This window comes from Heterodontus francisci, chromosome 26 (genome assembly GCF_036365525.1).
Source record: "Heterodontus francisci isolate sHetFra1 chromosome 26, sHetFra1.hap1, whole genome shotgun sequence".
Taxonomy (NCBI): Eukaryota; Metazoa; Chordata; class Chondrichthyes; order Heterodontiformes; family Heterodontidae; genus Heterodontus; species Heterodontus francisci.
Window position 1 is genome coordinate 76,965,136 of NC_090396.1, and position 17,467 is coordinate 76,982,602.

The 17,467-nt window shown below is 48.3% G+C and overlaps 1 protein-coding gene across 1 annotated transcript in view; it reads left to right on the forward strand.

Annotated features, from left to right (window-relative positions):
- The window catches only part of ankfn1a (ankyrin repeat and fibronectin type III domain containing 1a), a 240,572-nt gene that overhangs the window by 16,504 nt on the left and 206,601 nt on the right, over positions 1-17,467 (forward strand). The window lies entirely within an intron of this gene.

Here is a 17,467-nt window from a genome sequence, read left to right on the forward strand (position 1 = left end):
AATAAAACAGACCAAACCAGGTATCATTAAACAACAACAAATTAACTATTTATTGATAAACTAAATCTTAAGCAGTATTGGGATAAATTTATGTCTGAAGACCTTATAACTTCTTATTTCTCTTAACAGCATGCACACACATACATTCAAAAACCAGCAGGTAACCAGTTTTAAAAAGAGCCGTTTCTTCGGAATAAATAAATAGCTAGGTTGTAAATCCTGGTGAGTTACATATCCGATTGGCGAGGTGTCCCAGAGTTGAATCCGTCAGATGCGACTTGAAATCTCCAGACGAATTTGCTGAATAGTCTTTACTGGAAGCACTTTGGTTGCAGCAGGCGTCACACAGTTCTTTTAACAAGCAGTATAGCATCAAATTTATTTGGATTTTAAAATTGATAGTCTTTTAGTAGAAATGTTACTGAGAATTCCAGCAAAGACAAAAGACAACAGAGAGTCAATCCTGAAGCAGAGAATTGGAAGTAAAAAGGAATTTGCCTCCTCCAACAATGCAAATGTTCTTTTTTCCCCAGGTTTTTTTTCTCTCCTTAGGCAATAGAGAGCCTGAAGATAAATGTAGATTTTTTTTCTACTCTGAGTGAGCCAGAGAACTCAGTTCCTTCAGTAAGCACAGTTCGCTGGTCTCCAGATCAGACTGGTTCTGGCCAATCTTTACCCACAGTCAGATGGACTGGTAGAATGGGGTGAAAGAGTGGAGGGTAAAAAAGCACAGTGCAAGGTTTGATAGTGGGTTAGGAAGTGACTGATGCATGAGGAAGCGATCACATACTGGAGAAAGAGCCTCCAATAAAGTGCGAGGGAGATCTTCTAGCAGTAGTTCAGAAAGACATCAAGGTGCTAATAGAGGCCGTAGTTGGAGCAGATTCTACAATGAAACAAAGGCTAGAGGGCAGTCTCGGAATTGAACTAGAAGCAGAAGTTCTCATGATTGTGAAGTTTTAGTGGCTGCCAATAAGCTTGAGGATAAACTAATAAGGGAAGCAAAACATAAGGAATTAGAGAGTTGGAGAGAATTTGGAGTTTATTCTGAGGTACCAGATAGGGGACAGCCAGCCTGGTCACAATGGATTTGCACTGAATAAGTCCTTCCCGATGGAATTATGAGGCTAAAGCGAGGGGTTTTGAAGAGTGATTGGGTGATACCGATGTTACAGTGGACTCTCCCACAGCTGGAAAAGTAATCTTGAAAATCCTTTTAGCTCTTTTGGCCACATATTCATGGGAGTGTAGATCAATCAACATAAAAGCCACATTTCTGCAAGGTGATACTTTTCAGAGAGAAGTGTTTCTGAAACCACCCAAAGAGGCAGCAGATACAGAAGGAAAATTATGGAAACTGAACAAATGTGTCTATGGCCTGAATGATGCTTCCAGGGTGGGGTATTTCTCAGTGGGATCTGTTTTGTTGAAAATTGGTTGTGTTCAACTAAAAGCAGATCCTGCAATGTTTTATTGGCATCATAAAGGGAAACTTTCAGACATTTTCATGATGCACATTCATGATTTCTTATGGAATGGTACGGCAGATTGAGAAAAATTTTAAGATTAGGACGGCACAGTGGCGCAGTGGTTAGCACCGCAGCCTCACAGCTCCAGCGACCCGGGTTCAATTCTGGGTACTGCCTGTGTGGAGTTTGCAAGTTCTCCCTGTGTCTGCGTGGGTTTTCTCCGGGTGTTCCGGTTTCCTCCCACATGCCAAAGACTTGCTGGTTGATAGGTTAATTGGCCATTATAAATTGCCCCTAGTATAGGTAGGTGGTAGGGAAATATAGGGACAGATGGGGATGTGGTAGGAATATGGAATTAGTGTAAGATTAGTATAAATGGGTGGTTGATGGTCGGCACAGACTCGGTGGGCCGAAGGCCCTGTTTCAGTGCTGTATCTCTAAACTAAACTAAACTAAACTAAACTTAAGATTAGGAGTCAGCCTTGTGCAGCCTTTAAATATATTGGTTTAGATATTAAGCAGACGAAGTCTGGATTAACTTTAAATCAACAATCCTACTAAGAGAGAGAGTGTTACTCCCATCCCAGTTAATCACGTTAGCTCATCACAGAAAGATGGTAATATATCTAAAGCAGAGACTCAGCAACTGCAAAGCTTGATTGGTCAATAAAACTGGTTGTGCTCTCAGACTAGGCCTGATGCTAGTTTTGATGTGCTGGAGTTAAGCACATCCAAAAGCACAAGTTAAAAACATCCAAAAGTTGAGAATGTTTCAGGGCAAATGAAACATTTCAAAAAACTAAAATTGGAGAAACATGTACGGAGGTTCCCATCCTTAGGTGGCCCAAAGAATAATATTTAGTGATGTTTCACAAGCTAATTTTCCTGATGGGTATTAGAGTGCAGCTGGTTTCATAATATTTCTGATGGGCGAAAATGGGAAATGTTGTCTGTTAGCTTGGGAGGCTAAGAAAATAAAACAGGGCGTTAAAAGGACTTTAGCTGCGGAAACACTGGGTCTTGTGGAAGCAGTGGATATGAGGTTCTAGTTGTTAAATATTTTGGGTGAATTTCTGAACAAGAGACATACAGAAGATAGGATACCCATTGAATGTTATGTAGATAATCATTCTTTGTGGGGCAATCTACACTCTACAAAGGGTGTGTGAGTGAGAAAAGACTATGTATTGACCTTGCTGGATTGGAAATCTCCAAACTTAAATGGGTAGCCATCAGCTATCAGATTGTTTCACAAAAAGAAATGCTTGTGCAAAGAAATTGTTAGGGGTGTTTGGGGGGTGGGGGGGGGGGCGTCTCACAATGTAATACTTTGTGCCCAATGTGGAATTTATTTGATTTATTTTGAAATGTACTTTGAGCATTTTAATAATTTGTGCATAATATGGAATTTATTTTGAAATGTTGTTTGAGCGTGTTAATCCAGGTTGTATTAGAGTTTTACAGCACAGAAACAGGCAATTGAGAAACAGTATTGTAAAAGAAAGACAGGAATCTGTTAATCATGTATCAGTTGATGATTATATGCAGGTGGAGGGCGTTAATTGGAGTCTTACTTGAGCATTTATAAGCAGACACTTACTGAGACTGGTGGAGGGTTTGAGTGAGGAGTTACGTGTTTGTAATCCTTTTACTCTGTACAATAAATGTGAAACTGAGTCAATGCAGACGCCAACATTATCCTTCCATAACAAGCTGCAGGTGATGGTCCACACATCAACCAACATTGATCAATAAATTAGAAGTGAGTTTGGAAGATCTTCATTCTTCTTCAATAAGGACCTTATGATTCTTACACCTCTTTTCACTTCACCATTCGACTGTGGATAACATGGTGAACTTGTGAGATGCTGAAATCCCATTCTTGTCGCCAACTGTGTGAAATATTCATTTGCAAACTGTGCTCCGTTATCTGACAGTACATCGTCAGGGATACCATGTGTCGCAAGGATGTCTTGTAGAACTCACAACTGCTTCTGTTGTTGTTGAATACAACCTTCTCACTTCTATCCATCTTGAGAAATAATCAGTGATGGTTTTGTAGGACTTTCTGTTGAACATGAATAAATCCATCCCGAGACGTTCCCATGGTCTGGTTGGAAGTTGAGTCGTTATCAGAGGTTCACACTGTTCTGGTCTTTGTAGTGCACAGATATGGCAGTTCTGGATCAGATTTTCAATGTCTTTTGGATATTCCTGCTCACTACACTGATGATTGTGCCTTTGTTCTGCACTTCGTTATTCCCACATGGGCTTGACGTAGATGTTCCAAGATACCTGATCTAATTGAACTGGGAATGACTAGTCCACCTGTCATTATAAACTAGCAAATCCTTGATTATTGTGAAGTATTTTCTATATTTATAGAAAGTTTTCATTGTCTTCCCACTAGGACGTTCTTGTGGACACCCTTGTGTGCAATACTGTCTTATGCAAATACATTCTTGATCGCTTTTTTGGGCGTGACGAATTTCTTGCAGTTTCTGTATACTTACCAGCCAGTGTTGTGCAGTATACTGTGAATATGACTCTATCTCATTCACTAAATCCACATCTTCTTGTGTCGGATGGTTTGCCGTCACTCTTGATAGGGCATCAGCAGATATTTGCATCTTTCCCTGGACATATACGGTCTCATACGTATAACTCATCAATCTGAAATGAAATCTTTGGATTCTTGGAGGCATTTTGTGTGATCTCCTTTTCATCCAATAAAGATACCAAAGATTTATGGTCTGACTCAATGATGACTCTCAATCTAACAATGTAATCAGAAAACTTCTCACATGCCCAAGTGACAGCAAGTGTTTCTTTTGCAAGTACCGCATACCATGTCTCTGTCTCGGACAAAGTATATTGGTCTGCAAGAACCATCAGGTTGCTCCTGGAAAAGGACTGCCCCTAATCCCATGGAGGAGGCGTCTGCTGCAATTGTAGTGTAGGGTTATAGTGTGCCAAGATGTCTGGCAATATGAGCATTTCTTTAATCTTCCGGAATGCTTGTTCTTGATGTGAAGTCCAACACCACGATTGATCTTTTTTGAGAATTTGTCTTAGGGGTTCTGTTACCTGAGCTAAATAGAACATAGAACATTACAGCGCAGTGCAGGCCCTTCAGCCCTCAATGTTGCGCCGACCTGTGAAACCATCTGACCTACACTATTCCATTTTCATCCATATGTCTATCCAATGACCACTTAAATGCCCTTAAAGTTGGCGGGTCTACTACTGTTGCAGGCAGGGCGTTCCACGCCCCTACTACTCTCTGAGTAAAGAAACTACCTCTGACATCTGTCCTATATCTATCACCCCTCAACTTAAAGCTATGTCCCCTCGTGTTTGCCATCACCATCCGAGGAAAAAGGCTCTCACTATCCACCCTATCTAACCCTCTGATTATCTTATATGTCTCTATTAAGTCACCTCTCCTCCTCCTTCTCTCTAACGAAAACAACCTCAAGTCCCTCAGCCTTTCCTTGTAAGACGTTCCCTCCATACCAGGCAACATCCTAGTAAATCTCCTCTGCACCCTTTCCAAAGCTTCCACATCCTTCCTATAATGCGGTGACCAGAACTGCACGCAATACTCCAGGTGCTGCCGCACCAGAGTTTTGTACAGCTGCAGCATGACCTCATGGCTCTGAAACTCGATCCCCCTACTAATAAAAGCTAACACACCATATGCCTTCTTAACAGCCCTATTAACCTGGGTGGCAACTTTCAGGGATTTATGTACCTGGACACCAAGATCTCTCTGCTCATCTACACTACCAAGAATCTTCCCATTAGCCCAGTACTCTGCATTCCTGTTACTCCTTCCAAAGTGAATCACCTCACACTTTTCCGCATTAAACGCCATTTGCCATCTCTCATCCCAGCTCTGCAGCCTATCTATGGCCCTCTGTAACCTACAACATCCTTCGGCACTATCCACAAATCTACCGACCTTCGTGTCATCCGCAAATTTACTAACCCACCCTTCTACACCCTCATCCAGGTCATTTATAAAAATGACAAACAGCAGTGGCCCCAATATAGAAACGCCTTACTGAAATCCATATACACCACATCCACGGCTTTACCCTCATCCACCTGTTTGGTCACCTTCTCAAAAAACTCAATAAGGTTTGTGAGGCACGACCTACCCTTCACAAAACCGTGCTGACTATCTCTAATGAACTTATTCTTTTCAAGATGATTATAAATCCTATCTCTTATAACCTTTTCCAACATTTTACCCACAACCGAAGTAAGGCTCACAGGTCTATAATTACCAGGGCTGTCTCTACTCCCCTTCTTGAACAAGAGGACAACATTTGCTATCCTCCAGTCTTCCGGCACTATTCCTGTCGACAATGACGACATAAAGATCAAGGTCAAAGGCTCTGCAATCTCCTCCCTGGCTTCCCAGAGAATCCTAGGATAAATCCCATCTGGCCCAGGGGACGTGTCTATTTTCACACTTTCCAAAATTGCTAACACCTCCTCCTTGTGAACCTCAATCCCATCTAGCCTAGTAGTCTGTATCTCAGTATTGTCCTCGACAACATTTTCTTTCTCTACTGTAAATACTGACGAAAAATATTCATTTAACGCTTCCCCTATCTCCTCCGATTCGCACACAACTTCCCACTACTATCCTTGATTGGCCCTAATCTAACTCTAGTCATTCTTTTATTCCTGATATACCTATAGAAAGCCTTAGGGTTTTCCTTGATCCTATCCGCCAATGACTTCTCGTGTCCTCTCCTCGCTCTTCTTAGCTCTCCCTTTAGATCCTTCCTGGCTAGCTTGTAACTCTCAAGCGCCCTAACTGAGCCTTCACGTCTCATCCTAACATAAGCCGCCTTCTTCCTCTTGACAAGCGCTTCAACTTCTTTAGTAAACCATGGCTCCCTCGCTCGACAACTTCCTCCCTGCCTGACAGGTACATACTTATCAAGGACACGCAGTAGCTGCTCCCTGAATAAGCTCCACACTTCGATTGTGCCCATCCCCTGCAGTTTCCTTCCCCATCCTACGCATCCTAAATCTTGCCTAATCGCATCATAATTTACTTTCCCCCAGCTATAATTCTTGCCCTGCGGTATATACCTGTCCCTGCCCATCGCTAAGGTAAACCTAACCGAATTGTGATCACTATCACCAAAGTGCTCACCTACATCTAAATCTAACACCTGGCCGGGTTCATTACCCAGTACCAAATCCAATGTGGCATCGCCCCTGGTTGGCCTGTTTACATACTGTGTCAGAAAACCCTCCTGCACACACTGGACAAAAACTGACCCATCTAAAGTACTCGAACTATAGTATTTCCAGTCAATATTTGGAAAGTTAAAGTCCCCCGTAACAACTACCCTGTTACTCTCGCTCCTGTCGAGAATCATCTTCGCTATCCTTTCCTCTACATCTCTGGAACTATTCGGAGGTCTATAGAAAACTCCCAACAGGGTGACCTCTCCTCTCCTGTTTCTAACCTCGGCCCATACTACCTCAGTAGACGAGTCCTCAAACGTCCTTTTTGCCGCCGTAATACTCTCCTTGATTAACAATGCCACACCCCCCCCTCTTTTACCATCTTCTCTGTTCTTTCTGAAACATCTAAATCCCGGAACCTGCAACATCCATTCCTGTCCCTGCTCTACCCATGTCTCCGAAATGGCCACAACATCGAGATCCCAGGTACCAACCCATGCTGCAAGCTCACCCACCTTATTCCGGATGCTCCTGGCGTTGAAGTAGACACACTTTAAACCAAGTTCTTGCTTGCCAGTGCCCTCTTGCGTCCTTGTAACCTTATCCCTGACCTCACTACTCTCAACATCCTGTACACTGGAACTACAATTTAAGTTCCCATCCCCCTGAGGTAGAAATTTGGCTAATTGATTCACCATTCCAAGGAATCTTTGGAGCTGCTGAACAGAAGTAGGAGTAGGGAATTCTGTAACGGCTCATATCTTCTGTGAGTCTGCCATTATACCTTTACTGCTTCCTGTGTGTCCCAAGAAATGGATTGATGCCTTGGAGAATTCACACTTCTCATTCAGTGTTAACCCTGCTTCTTGGAGTCATTATAAAACTACTCAAACTCTTTGGTCATGCTCTTCTACTGACCGCCGATGCACCAGGATGTCATCCATGTGACAAATAACTACCTTGAGCCCTTCTAAGATGCTATACAAAGACCTTTGGAAGATCTCAGGTGCGGACGTTATCCCAAACAGTAACCAATTGAAACAAAACCTTCCAATTGATGTTATAAATGTGGTTAGTAATCTTGAGGTCTCGTCTAAGGAAACCTGCCAAAACCCACTATTGGTGCCAGTTTGGTAAACATGATGTACTGAGACAATTTTGCTAAACTGTCATCCATTGTGCACATTGAATGAATTTCCCGTGCCACTGCTTTGTTCAGCTGCATTAAATCCACACAGATACAAAGAAGACCATTTTGTTTTCGGACAGGAACCATGGTCGAATATCACTCCACTGGTATCGTAACAGGAGCAATGACTCCCATGGTCGAATATCACTCCGTTGGTATCGTAACAGGAGCAATGACTCCCATGGTCGAATATCACTCTGTTGGTATCGTAACAGGAGCAATGACTCCCATGGTCGAATATCACTCTGTTGGTATCGTAACAGGAGCAATGACTCCCATGGTCGAATATCACTCCATTGGTTTTTTAACAGGAGCAATGACTCCCATGGTCGAATATCACTCTGTTGGTATCGTAACAGGAGCAATGACTCCCATGGTCGAATATCACTCCATTGGTTTTTTAACAGGAGCAATGACTCCCATCCTGGTCATCTCTTCCAGCTGGTCTTGAACTTGGTTCATCAATGGGCGAGGTATTTTTCTGGGTGTAGAGATACACAGTGGCCTGGCATTGTCCTGAAGTGTGATTCTATACACTGTCTTCAGTCTTCCAAGACCTGTGAACATTTTTGGATAGTCTGCTTGAAAGCGACTGTTTACCTATGGCTCTTTGACCTCATCAATCTTCTTGATCAGATGCAGGTCTCAGCAGTTTCAATCGGTTACCATTTGGGATAATGTCCGCACCTGAGATCTTCCAAAGGTCTATATCTAACATCTTAGAAGGGCTCAAGGTAGTTATTTGTCACATGGATGACATCCTGGTACATGGGCGGTCAGTAAAGGAACATGACCAAAGCGTTTGAGCAGTTTTATAATGACTCCAACAAGCAGGGTTAACGCTGAATGAGAAGTGTGAATTCTCCAAGACATCAATCCATTTCTTGGGACGCATAGTAAGCTTTTCTGCTAAAGAGGGAAAAATCTTGGTTTTGCATGACTTCCAATAATTTGTCTCCTTTTATATCGGAGAGTTGCTTGAAGCTTACCCTTCACTTTCAGTTGGGTCCCGCCTGGACCATGTAACTGTGTGTCTGCTGGTTGTAGGAAATATTTCATCAACCATGGCTCTTGGTCTGTCAGAACTGTGACACGCGCACCTGTGTCCAGCTTCAAATTTGTTGACATAAATGTCCGCCGTCTAAAATATTTGATTTGGATCATTAATTTCTCCTAGGAAATCTGGTTCTTTTCCTTCTGGAAGTTCATTCACCAGTCTTTGTGTGAAGTTCTTTTGCTTTATGACTTTAAGTGAAGTGTTCTAGCTCTGGAACATATTTTTTTACAGATGAAACATTCTGCTTTACTAGCAGGACACTGCTCCCGTCTATGGGTCTTCCTGGCTCCACAGCGTTGGCACGGTTTCCTGGTGTCATGCACCTTCCCACCCGTGTGTGTCTTCTCTACAGATTGCTTCTCCATCTTTGGCTTCAAGACCTGTACAGTCAATGGATTTCTTCTAATCCAAGGCTTCTCTTCAGCCCACACAAAGGCTCTGTTTTGTCTTCAGACTTCTGCCTGTCGTACGATCTGAATTGCCTTCTCGAGTGTAAGGTCATCTTTCGATTGTGAGAGATCTGAGAAAGACTCATCCACTATTCCGACAGCTATTTGATCCCATATCAGTTTCACCTTCAATTCTCTCTCGTCACATCCCTCAGCCAATCTGTACAGGTCATTTATAAAAGAATCTACTGATTCTCCTACCTTCTGGACCCACTTGTTAAATTTTGGCATCAGGTGAAATGCTCATTAGGAGAGCCAGTGCAGACATGATGGGCCGAATGGCCTCCTTCTGTGCTGTAACAATTCTGTGATTCTGTCATTTGCTCTTTCCAGAGTTTTGTTAGTTTAAATTGAAATCTTTGTCAAAGGCTTGTAGCACATCCTCAAATTTATCAGAAGCCTCGTTCACTCACATCATCCGCGATTGAACGCCCAGAGTATAAAAGGGTATTTATTTGTTCTGCTTCGTATTTAGTTTGCAGCTGGGAAGCTATCCTAAAGCGTAGGAATCTTGTTCTCCATAAGGACCAATTTTATACCTGATTGGGTCCTTCCTGATCGTGGAAACTTTCAGGCATTCTAAATTTCAAATCCCTTTTGTTTTCCTAGGCTTTGTTAGGCTTTTTAGGGTATTCCCCTTTCTTTTCAAACTGTTTTGCTTTAATGGAAGTGTTTGCGGTCTTTCTGGGGCTTTCCTGCATTTTCTGAGCTTTCTCTCCGTGATCTGGTTGAGTAATGGTTGCCGACTCTGCCCGACTCCTGAGTTGCCGTTTCACTAGAGATTGAACTCTCTCCTCGTTTATCCAACCCAATGTGCTGTTATGCAACGATGTCCCCTTTTAAAATTCTCTCACTCGGTCCTGGACCGTCACCTGGCACTATGACTCGGAATCCGATCGCTGGACCTGGATGTTTTGTTGCAGACCACCACGCTGCTGTGGTGCAGTGTGAATGCCTGCACAGCTGACTCACTGACTGTCACATCTTCTTTGGCTACAGAGCAGCTCTGGAGCTCTTTGCAGTCCCCCGACGAGATCCGCTATTCTCTTGGCACTACTTCACGAGATAAAGTTTTCTCAATAATTTCTGGCCGTTCTAACCAGTGCCACCATATTGTGTTGTTGTAGTTTTAACATAGCTACGGCGTCATTGATAAAGTCTCGGAGTCTGGATAAGGTCAACTAATAACTTCTATTATTTACACATCTCTATTTATACTCTCCACAAGCCTCACTAGCTCGCATCCTCTGTGCTGCTACTCTCTTCTTCCAAAACCCATTACCATGTGACTGTTACATCATCACCCTTACAGTGGGAGGGGTTGCTCTCACTGTCTCCAGCTTTAACCCTTTCAGGTCCTTATACTGCAGTATTCAAAGGAAAGCACAGAAACAACCAGCCCTTCTCAAACATCAATCCCCAGGTAAAATGAATGACTTTGGGGTGAATTATCATAAAGATTTTCTCATTGATCAACAGGTGGCTCAGAAATCCCTGTGTAAAGTGTCTGACCAAACTCCATTTAACCAAATAACTTTCTCTAAAACTCCTGTCAAATCCACTCTCCTTTTCCATCATTCTTAACACATTGCAGAGGATGGAACATTGTGCACACGTGTAAAGCAGATACAGGCGAATTGGCAGCGTACTTTACATTGGTTGCTCAAAGCATTCAGTCAGTCACACAGTGACAGGGCCACACTGTCGAGGGGTCAGTCAGTCACACAGTGACAGGACCACACTGTCGAGGGGTCAGTCAGTCACACAGTGACAGGACCGCACTGTCTAGGGGTCAGTCAGTCACACAGTGACAGGGCCACACTGTCGAGGGGTCAGTCAGTCACACAGTGACAGGGCCACACTGTCGAGGGGTCAGTCAGTCACACAGTGACAGGGCCACACTGTCGAGGGGTCAGTCAGTCACACAGTGACAGGACCGCACTGTCTAGGGGTCAGTCACACAGTGACAGGGCCACACTGTCGAGGGGTCAGTCAGTCACACAGTGACAGGACCGCACTGTCGAGGGGTCAGTCAGTCACACAGTGACAGGACCGCACTGTCTAGGGGTCAGTCAGTCACACAGTGACAGGGCCACACTGTCGAGGGGTCAGTCAGTCACACAGTGACAGGGCCACACTGTCGAGGGGTCAGTCAGTCACACAGTGACAGGGCCACACTGTCGAGGGGTCAGTCAGTCACACAGTGACAGGACCGCACTGTCTAGGGGTCAGTCACACAGTGACAGGGCCGTACTATCGAGGGGTCAGTCAGTCACACAGAGACAGCGCTGTACTATCGAGGGGTCAGTCACACAGTGACAGGACCGCACTGTCTAGGGGTCAGTCACACAGTGACAGGGCCACACTGTCTAGGGGTCAGTCAGTCACACAGTGACAGGGCCGTACTATCGAGGGGTCAGTCAGTCACACAGTGACAGGACCGCACTGTCTAGGGGTCAGTCACACAGTGACAGGGCCGTACTATCCAGGGGTCAGTCAGTCACACAGTGACAGGGCCATACTATCCAGGGGTCAGTCAGTCACACAGTGACAGGGCCGTACTATCGAGGGGTCAGTCAGTCACACAGTGACAGGACCGCACTGTCTAGGGGTCAGTCACACAGTGACAGGGCCGTACTATCCAGGGGTCAGTCAGTCACACAGTGACAGGGCCGTACTATCGAGGGGTCAGTCAGTCACACAGTGACAGGACCGCACTGTCTAGGGGTCAGTCACACAGTGACAGGGCCGTACTATCGAGGGGTCAGTCAGTCACACAGTGACAAGGCCGCACTATCGATGGGTCAGTCAGTCACACAGAGACAGCGCTGTACTATCGAGGGGTCAGTCACACAGTGACAGGACTGCACTATCGAGGGGTCAGTTAGTCACACAGTGACAGGGCCGTACTATCGAGGGGTCTGTCACACAGTGACAGGGCTGCACTATCGAGGGGTCAGTCAGTCACACAGTGACAGGGCCGCACTATCGAGGGGTCAGTCAGTCACACAGTGACAGGACCGCACTGTCTAGGGGTCAGTCAGTCACACAGTGACAGGACCGCACTGTCTAGGGGTCAGTCACACAGTGACAGGGCCGTACTATCGAGGGGTCAGTCAATCACACAGTGACAGGGCCGTACTATCGAGGGGTCAGTCACACAGTGACAGGGCTGCACTATCGAGGGGTCAGTCAGTCACACAGTGACAGGGCCACAGTATCGAGGGGTCAGTCAGTCACACAGTGACAGGGCTGCACTATCGAGGGGTCAGTCAGTCACACAGTGACAGGGCCGCACTATCGAGGGGTCAGTCAGTCACACAGTGACAGGGCTGCACTGTCGAGGGGTCAGTCAGTCACACAGTGACAGGGCCACACTGTCGAGGGGTCAGTCAGTCACACAGTGACAGGACCGCACTGTCTAGGGGTCAGTCAGTCACACAGTGACAGTACCGCACTGTCTAGGGGTCAGTCACACAGTGACAGGGCCGTACTATCGAGGGGTCAGTCAATCACACAGTGACAGGGCCGTACTATCGAGGGGTCAGTCAATCACACAGTGACAGGGCCGTACTATCGAGGGGTCAGTCACACAGTGACAGGGCTGCACTATCGAGGGGTCAGTCAGTCACACAGTGACAGGGCCACACTATCCAGGGGTCAGTCAGTCACACAGTGACAGGGCCGCACTATCCAGGGGTCAGTCAGTCACACAGTGACAGGGCCGTACTATCGTGGGGTCAGTCAATCACACAGTGACAGGGCCGTACTATCGAGGGGTCTGTCACATAGTGACAGGGCCGTACTATCGAGGGGTCAGTCACACAGTGACAGGGCTGCACTATCGAGGGGTCAGTCAGTCACACAGTGACAGGGCCACACTATCGAGGGGTCAGTCAGTCACACAGTGACTGGGCCGCACTATCGAGGGGTCAGTCAGTCACACAATGACAGGGCCGTACTATCCAGGGGTCAGTCAGTCACACAGTGACTGGGCCGCACTATCGAGGGGTCAGTCACACAGTGACAGGGCCGTACTATCGTGTCGTCAGTCACACAGTGACAGGGCCGCACTATCCAGGGGTCAGTCACACAGTGACAGGGCCGCACTATCCAGGGGTCAGTCAGTCACACAGTGACAGGGCCGCACTATCGAGGGGTCAGTCAGTCACACAGTGACATGGCCACACTGTCGAGGGGTCAGTCAGTCACACAGTGACAGGACCGCACTGTCTAGGGGTCAGTCACACAGTGACAGGGCCGTACTATCGAGGGGTCAGTCAATCACACAGTGACAGGGCCGTACTATCGAGGGGTCAGTCAATCACACAGTGACAGGGCCGTACTATCGAGGGGTCAGTCACACAGTGACAGGGCTGCACTATCGAGGGGTCAGTCAGTCACACAGTGACAGGGCCACAGTATCGAGGGGTCAGTCAGTCACACAGTGACAGGGCCGTACTATCGAGGGGTCAGTCACACAGTGACAGGGCCACACTGTCGAGGGGTCAGTCAGTCACACAGTGACAGGACCGCACTGTCTAGGGGTCAGTCAGTCACACAGTGACAGTACCACACTGTCTAGGGGTCAGTCACACAGTGACAGGGCCGTACTATCGAGGGCTCAGTCAATCACACAGTGACAGGGCCGTACTATCGAGGGGTCAGTCAATCACACAGTGACAGGGCCGTACTATCGAGGGGTCAGTCACACAGTGACAGAGCTGCACTATCGAGGGGTCAGTCAGTCACACAGTGACAGGGCCACAGTATCGAGGGGTCAGTCAGTCACACAGTGACTGGGCCGCACTATCGAGGGGTCAGTCAGTCACACAGTGACTGGGCCGCACTATCGAGGGGTCAGTCAGTCACACAGTGACAGGGCCCTACTATCGAGGCGTCAGTCTCACAGTGACAGGGCTGCACTATCGAGGGGTCAGTCAGTCACACAGTGACAGGGCCGCACTATCCAGGGGTCAGTCAGTCACACAGTGACAGGGCCGCACTATCCAGGGGTCAGTCAGTCACACAGTGACAGGGCCGCACTATCGAGGGGTCAGTCAGTCACACAGTGACAGGGCCGTACTATCGAGGGGTCAGTCAATCACACAGTGACAGGGCCGTACTATCGAGGGGTCAGTCAATCACACAGTGACAGGGCCGTACTATCGAGGGGTCAGTCACACAGTGACAGGGCTGCACTATCGAGGGGTCAGTCAGTCACACAGTGACAGGGCCACAGTATCGAGGGGTCAGTCAGTCACACAGTGACAGGGCTGCACTATCGAGGGGTCAGTCAGTCACACAGTGACAGGGCCGCACTATCGAGGGGTCAGTCAGTCACACAGTGACAGGGCTGCACTGTCGAGGGGTCAGTCAGTCACACAGTGACAGGGCCGTACTATCGAGGGGTCAGTCACACAGTGACAGGGCCACACTGTCGAGGGGTCAGTCAGTCACACAGTGACAGGACCGCACTGTCTAGGGGTCAGTCAGTCACACAGTGACAGTACCGCACTGTCTAGGGGTCAGTCACACAGTGACAGGGCCACAGTATCGAGGGGTCAGTCAGTCACACAGTGACAGGGCTGCACTGTCGAGGGGTCAGTCAGTCACACAGTGACAGGGCCGTACTATCGAGGGGTCAGTCACACAGTGACAGGGCCACACTGTCGAGGGGTCAGTCAGTCACACAGTGACAGGACCGCACTGTCTAGGGGTCAGTCAGTCACACAGTAACAGTACCACACTGTCTAGGGGTCAGTCACACAGTGACAGGGCCGTACTATCGAGGGCTCAGTCAATCACACAGTGACAGGGCCGTACTATCGAGGGGTCAGTCAATCACACAGTGACAGGGCCGTACTATCGAGGGGTCAGTCACACAGTGACAGAGCTGCACTATCGAGGGGTCAGTCAGTCACACAGTGACAGGGCCACAGTATCGAGGGGTCAGTCAGTCACACAGTGACTGGGCCGCACTATCGAGGGGTCAGTCAGTCACACAGTGACTGGGCCGCACTATCGAGGGGTCAGTCAGTCACACAGTGACAGGGCCCTACTATCGAGGCGTCAGTCTCACAGTGACAGGGCTGCACTATCGAGGGGTCAGTCAGTCACACAGTGACAGGGCCGTACTATCCAGGGGTCAGTCAGTCACACAGTGACAGGGCCGCACTATCCAGGGGTCAGTCAGTCACACAGTGACAGGGCCGCACTATCCAGGGGTCAGTCAGTCACACAGTGACAGGGCCGTACTATCGAGGGGTCAGTCAATCACACAGTGACAGGGCCGTACTATCGAGGGGTCAGTCAATCACACAGTGACAGGGCCGTACTATCGAGGGGTCAGTCACACAGTGACAGGGCTGCACTATCGAGGGGTCAGTCAGTCACACAGTGACAGGGCCACAGTATCGAGGGGTCAGTCAGTCACACAGTGACAGGGCTGCACTATCGAGGGGTCAGTCAGTCACACAGTGACAGGGCCGCACTATCGAGGGGTCAGTCAGTCACACAGTGACAGGGCTGCACTGTCGAGGGGTCAGTCAGTCACACAGTGACAGGGCCGTACTATCGAGGGGTCAGTCACACAGTGACAGGGCCACACTGTCGAGGGGTCAGTCAGTCACACAGTGACGGGACCGCACTGTCTAGGGGTCAGTCAGTCACACAGTGACAGTACCGCACTGTCTAGGGGTCAGTCACACAGTGACAGGGCCGTACTATCGAGGGGTCAGTCAATCACACAGTGACAGGGCCGTACTATCGAGGGGTCAGTCAATCACACAGTGACAGGGCCGTACTATCGAGGGGTCAGTCACACAGTGACAGAGCTGCACTATCGAGGGGTCAGTCAGTCACACAGTGACAGGGCCACAGTATCGAGGGGTCAGTCAGTCACACAGTGACTGGGCCGCACTATCGAGGGGTCAGTCAGTCACACAGTGACTGGGCCGCACTATCGAGGGGTCAGTCAGTCACACAGTGACAGGGCCCTACTATCGAGGCGTCAGTCTCACAGTGACAGGGCTGCACTATCGAGGGGTCAGTCAGTCACACAGTGACAGGGCCGTACTATCCAGGGGTCAGTCAGTCACACAGTGACAGGGCCGCACTATCCAGGGGTCAGTCAGTCACACAGTGACAGGGCCGCACTATCCAGGGGTCAGTCAGTCACACAGTGACAGGGCCGTACTATCGAGGGGTCAGTCAGTCACACAGTGACAGGGCCGCACTATCCAGGGGTCAGTCAGTCACACAGTGACAGGGCCGTACTATCCAGGGGTCAGTCAGTCACACAGTGACAGGGCCCTACTATCGAGGCGTCAGTCTCACAGTGACAGGGCCCTACTATCGAGGCGTCAGTCTCACAGTGACAGGGCCGCACTATCCAGGGGTCAGTCAGTCACACAGTGACTGGGCCGCACTATCGAGGGGTCAGTCAGTCACACAGTGACTGGGCCGCACTATCGAGGGGTCAGTCAGTCACACAGTGACAGGGCCCTACTATCGAGGCGTCAGTCTCACAGTGACAGGGCTGCACTATCGAGGGGTCAGTCAGTCACACAGTGACAGGGCCGTACTATCCAGGGGTCAGTCAGTCACACAGTGACAGGGCCGCACTATCCAGGGGTCAGTCAGTCACACAGTGACAGGGCCGTACTATCGAGGGGTCAGTCAGTCACACAGTGACAGGGCCGCACTATCGAGGGGTCAGTCAGTCACACAGTGACAGGGCCGTACTATCGAGGGGTCAGTCAATCACACAGTGACAGGGCCGCACTATCGAGGGGTCAGTCAGTCACATAGTGACAGGGCCGTACTATCGAGGGGTCAGTCAGTCACACAGTGACAGGGCCGCACTATCCAGGGGTCTGTCAGTCACACAGTGACAGGGCCCTACTATCGAGGCGTCAGTCTCACAGTGACAGGGCCCTACTATCGAGGCGTCAGTCTCACAGTGACAGGGCCGCACTATCCAGGGGTCAGTCACACAGTGACAGGGCCGCACTATCCAGGGGTCAGTCAGTCACACAGTGACAGGGCCGCACTATCCAGGGGTCAGTCAGTCACACAGTGACAGGGC